The sequence below is a fragment of the Chrysoperla carnea genome (genome assembly GCF_905475395.1).
Source record: "Chrysoperla carnea chromosome X unlocalized genomic scaffold, inChrCarn1.1 SUPER_X_unloc_35, whole genome shotgun sequence".
NCBI lineage: Eukaryota > Metazoa > Arthropoda > Insecta > Neuroptera > Chrysopidae > Chrysoperla > Chrysoperla carnea.
Genome location: NW_025408162.1, coordinates 1 through 5,937, shown reverse-complemented (window position 1 = coordinate 5,937; position 5,937 = coordinate 1). Strand labels below are relative to the sequence as shown.

General features: G+C 23.2%; 1 non-coding gene across 1 annotated transcript; it reads right to left on the bottom strand.

The window, feature by feature from the left end:
* Positions 1-405: 405 nt before the first annotated feature.
* On the bottom strand, positions 406-524 carry LOC123304259. The gene has a single exon (XR_006536294.1). It is a non-coding gene; the product is annotated as a 5S ribosomal RNA (ribosomal RNA).
* Positions 525-5,937: the final 5,413 nt, after the last annotated feature.

Below are 5,937 nucleotides of genomic sequence, written 5' to 3'. Positions count from 1 at the left end.
AGGACCAACATATATTATTAAATAAGAGTATATTATTTTTATTAAAAAATATATATATATATATATATATATATATATATATATATATATATATAAATATAAATTATTGAAATAAAATTAAACATTATTAAAATTTTGTTATAATTATAAGCGATTGCTATTTCTAAAAATAAATAAATTTCATAAAATTTATATTATTTTATATTCATTTGAAATATTAAAAAAACTTCTCGCTTTAAAGTAACCATGATATGAGTTATAAATGCAATAAAATTTTATACAAAAAATAATATTTATTTGTTGATGAATAATATAAAAGGTTTACATTTCTAAATAACATATATTTATATATGGTGTGTAAAAAAAAAGAAAAGAAGAAAAATAATTTATATTTTTAATATAAAAAGGCAACCGCACACAGTGTTCCCAAGCGGTCACCCATCCAAGTACTGACTGTGCCCAATGTTGCTTAACTTCGGTGATCGGACGAGAACCGGTGTTTTCAACGTGGTATGGCTGTTGCCAGTAATAAATGAAAATTTTTACAAATATATATTTTTCATAAATATCATTAATATTAAAGTATATTATTAAAATTTTCAATGAAGTAATCAATTTAAATATATACTTATTTATTATACCATATATTTTAAATAAAAATGCAACCGCACACAGTATTCTCAAGTGGCCACCCATCCGTGGTACTGACTGTGGCAAATGTTTCTAAACTATTATTTTATAAAATATTTATACAAAAAATAATTTACTCTTATCAAATATTAATTTGTGGCCTGTATTAAGGCCTATGTTATTTTCATTTTTTAGCAAAAATAATGAAATATTTCAATATATTATTAAAGTAACAGATCATTTCTTTTTTGGTGCTGCTTTTTTAATTTTTGTAGGAGATGATTTGGCAACAGAAGCTTTCTTAGCTTTTGGTGCTTTCGGTTTACGAGCAGGGCTACTTTTGGCAGCGGATTTTGTACTTTTTGCTGGTTTTTGCTTTAACTGGTGCTTTTTTTGATGCCTGATGATTTTGCAGTAACTTTTTTAGCAGCAGTTGATGATGATGGAGTCGCTTTTTTTGCTTTAGGCTTTTTGGCTGCCAATGATGTAGTTGTGGCTTTCTTTTCTTTTGGTGCCCGTTTACTTTTAGCACTCTTTGCTGAACCTTTTGCTCCACTTTCTTTTTTGGATACTTTTGATTTAGCTGAAGAATTAGATGAAGCGGAAGCAGCCAATTTGAATGAACCAGATGCACCTTTACCTTTAGTTTGTACCAAGGCTCCCTCAGTTACAGCAGCTTTTAAATATTTTTTAATAAATGGTGAAATTTTATCAGAATCCACTTTATAATTTGCAGCTAAATATTTTTTAATTGCTTGTAATGATGAACCACCACGTTCTTTTAAATTTTTAATTGCGTTAACAACCATTTCTGATGTACGTGGATGTGTTGGTTTTGAATGTTGTTTTGTACGTTTAGCACCAGAAGCTGTTGCTTTTTTTGTTGGTGTTGTAGAAGCAGCAGTAACCGCAGTTGCTGCAACAGCTGTAGAATTTTCTTCGGCCATATTTTTTACTTTATAAAAATAATGTATTTATTATAAATATTTAAATGATAAAATATAATAATTCTATCAAATAAAAAATAAAGGTTTTCAATTATATCATTATTCACAATAATATAAGTCCCTATGTAAGTCAAAGTACCATGTAGAAAACACATAAAAATTAAATAGTATTTCTAATTTACTGTCGTAGTAAACATGATTTATTTTTTCAATTTCTATAATATATAAAATAATAAATTATAAATTTAATAATAATATTTATTTTATAAATTAAAATATATTTAATTTTTTTATTAACAATTATTAATAAACATAGTTTAATATTAATTATTTCAATCATACAAAACAATAATATTTTTAAGGTAAACTTAAAAAGTATATATTTTTATTTTTTATTTAATATCGATTTATTATAAATTATTAGTATATAAATAATTAAAAAATTTAATATATAAATATATATATTATAGTATAAGATTTCATTTTTAGAAAAACTTTTTTTGTCAATAATGAAAACGTATTATTATGAAATGTGTTAATCGAACATTGACAAAATATATTTCATTAGAAAATACTTTTATTTATGCATTAATATCAATAATTAACTATTAAATTAATTTTTTCATAATTATATAAAGAAATTTTATACTGATATAAGTATTTATATATTATAATATTTATTTTAAATATAAAAAAATTTATGACAAAATATATTATTAGAGTATTTGTTGAGATTAATATAAGATTATTTTAAATAAGAATTAATTTATATAATTATTAAAATATTATTAATTTTATGTTATGTAATTTTAATAAAAATAAATAATAATAATAAATATAAAAATTTTTTAACAATTTAAATTTTATATGATCTAAATAATTTTGTTAAGTACGATATGAGAAATCATTGTAAGCTTCGTTAAGAAACTTTGTAATATAAAATAATAATAATAATATTAAATATATAAATAAATAAAATAAATTTGATACATATTTTTGGTTCATTCTGTGTATAAATCAAAGGATACCGAATAATTGGTAACGGATGCGATATATTATAGTATCGAGTATTAAAACATAATATATAAATTTATCTTGTTATTCAAATTTTTTGTTACTTAACTTATGTATTTAGAAAATTTATAATATTATTTATATAATTGACATAAAATCTTATAAATTGAAATTTTATTAATATGTATCAAAAGAAGAGAGTAACGTATTGATATAATATCAAAGGATACTGATTATTTAAATAACGAATACGTCATATATTGTTTGTGTAACAAAGTTCACTTGGCCATCTAGTTGAAAATAACATTTTCAATAGAAAGTTTATATGCTTTTTTTTTTCTTTAATTATTAAAAAAATAAATTGAAATTTAATTCAATCAAATTTTATAATAATTTTTAAAAAATTTTTCCTTTTAAAAAATATTTTGTGATGTTGTGATAATATGTATTAATACAAGTGCATCCTGATACTTTTATCTCTAGTAAAGGTATGAGTATCATGAACAGTTTTGTTATCTAATGATATTATTTTGATAATATTTTGTGTATATTCTTATAATATTTTGTCTAAATATCATCATAATACAATATTATTTTGATAATATTTTATGAATATTCTTATAATATGTTACCTAAATGTCATCATAATATGATGAATTATTTCCATAATAACATATAAAAAAGAAAAAAAAAAAAAAGAATCATTAATTTATAATTATTTAAATTGATTCTTTAAAAAAATATTATAATATATTATTTATAAAAATAATTTTTACTCTTATTTTAAATAAATTTGTGGCCTTTTATTAAAAGGCCTATGATCGATGTATTATTATTATAAAAATTAATGCAATGTTTTTAATTTATGCTTTCTTTTCAGTTTTCTTTGGTAATAACACTGCTTGAATGTTTGGTAATACACCACCTTGAGCAATTGTTACACCAGATAATAATTTATTTAATTCTTCATCATTACGAATTGCCAATTGTAAATGACGTGGAATGATACGTGTTTTTTTGTTATCACGGGCAGCATTACCAGCTAACTCGAGAACTTCTGCAGCCAAATATTCCATAACAGCAGCCAAATATACTGGGGCACCAGCACCTACTCGTTCAGCATAATTTCCTTTTCGTAATAATCTGTGAATTCTTCCAACAGGAAATTGTAATCCTGCTCGGCTTGATCTTGACTTTGCCTTTCCCTTTACTTTACCACCTTTACCTCGTCCAGACATAGCGAATAAATTTATTTAATTAATATTTTTTTTTGTAAATATAATCACACAGATGTGTACGTTACGGGGATTGTAACATAAATGTTTAAAATGTTATTTGGGTATTTTAATTTATAATATTTATAAAATATAAAACTTTAAAAATAAACCAATCACCTTATAGTATTATTTTCAGCCAATCAGAGAGTAGTATTCATTTTTATTGTTATATCCATCTTCGCGTATATAATACGCTAGTTGTATACACGACACGCTCATACATATACTGACTGGTGTTCTGTAACTATCTGTGTATATTAATTGTTTGTAACAATGCCACCAAAAACAAGTGGAAAAGCAGCAAAAAAAGCTGGCAAAGCTCAAAAAAATATATCAAAGAGTGATAAGAAAAAGAAGAGGAAGCGCAAGGAATCATATGCAATTTACATTTACAAAGTATTAAAACAAGTGCATCCTGATACTGGTATCTCTAGTAAAGCTATGAGTATCATGAACAGTTTTGTTAATGATATTTTTGAACGTATTGCTGCTGAAGCATCACGTTTAGCACATTATAATAAACGTTCAACAATCACAAGTCGGGAAATTCAAACCGCAGTTCGATTATTATTACCTGGTGAATTGGCAAAGCACGCTGTTAGTGAAGGTACTAAAGCTGTTACAAAATATACAAGTTCAAAATAAATAAATCGAAAATATTATTTAATTGATAACATAAAAATACATCAACATATAAAAATGGCTCTCTTTTTAAGAGAGCCATCAAATTTTTTAAATAAGAGTAAATTATTTTTATATATACAAAAAAATTAAATAAACAATTAGTAATATCATATTTAATATAAAATTTTATATATTAATAGCTTGAATATATCTATTATTAGTATATCAATATTATTAATTTTAAATATAATAAAGGATATCGCGGAATATATATCGTAAATCAGTGTAATGCAAATGCATTACATTACCTTTATTATTTTCATTTTACATTTACTACTTGTTTATGTACGCTTATAATTATTAGAAAAATATTTTTAATAATTTTAAAAAATAAATGAAATAATAAAAATTTAATAATAAATTATTTATTGAAAGTATAAAAAATGGTATAGCAAAATCTTTATTTTCTTTGATTAAGGCGAAATGTTTTATTAGTTATAAATTCGATAATCTCCTATCGATACTTGTTACTCTTAACTTGTATATATAAAAAATATAATAGTATATTAATTTATAATAAAATTTTTTCAAAAATTCAATAAGTTATTGTAAAATAAAATAGATAATATACAAATTATAATTTATTATTGCAGATATATTACAATAAAAAAAAAAAATAAAAATATTTGGTAATGTATGTTATAAACAAAATAATTTGTTGTAAACAAATTATATAATATGTTATATTTATTAACAAATTTATTTACTCTTATATAAATAAAATTAGTGGCTTCCCAAAAAGGAAAGCCTGTTTAAATTTATCGGATGTATTAAATATTCTTTAATAAATTTACTAAATATTTTAAGTAAATTATTATATTTTCTTAACCTCCAAAACCATACAAAGTACGACCTTGTCGTTTTAATGCATATACAACATCCATAGCTGTAACTGTTTTACGTTTTGCGTGTTCAGTATATGTAACAGCATCCCGAATAACATTTTCAAGGAATACTTTAAGTACACCACGTGTTTCTTCATAAATTAAACCAGAGATACGTTTTACTCCACCTCGTCGTGCTAAACGACGAATTGCAGGTTTTGTAATACCTTGGATATTATCACGCAAAACTTTTCTATGACGTTTTGCACCCCCTTTTCCAAGACCCTTTCCACCTTTTCCTCTGCCAGTCATTTTAATAAAAAATTATTTACAATATTTTAACGAACGGATAACACGTGTGTTAACCTCACAAGTATTGTAATGTATGTGAGCGCCGGTACAATTGTGCCTTTTTATATAAAGCATTAAAGATTTTTTAAGCCACGCCTATACAATTTGATTAGTCCATACTCTGATAGCTATCCAATAGGATATGACAACAAAAATTTTGAAATTTCATATAAATATAAATACAACACATTTATTTCGCATTTAAACATT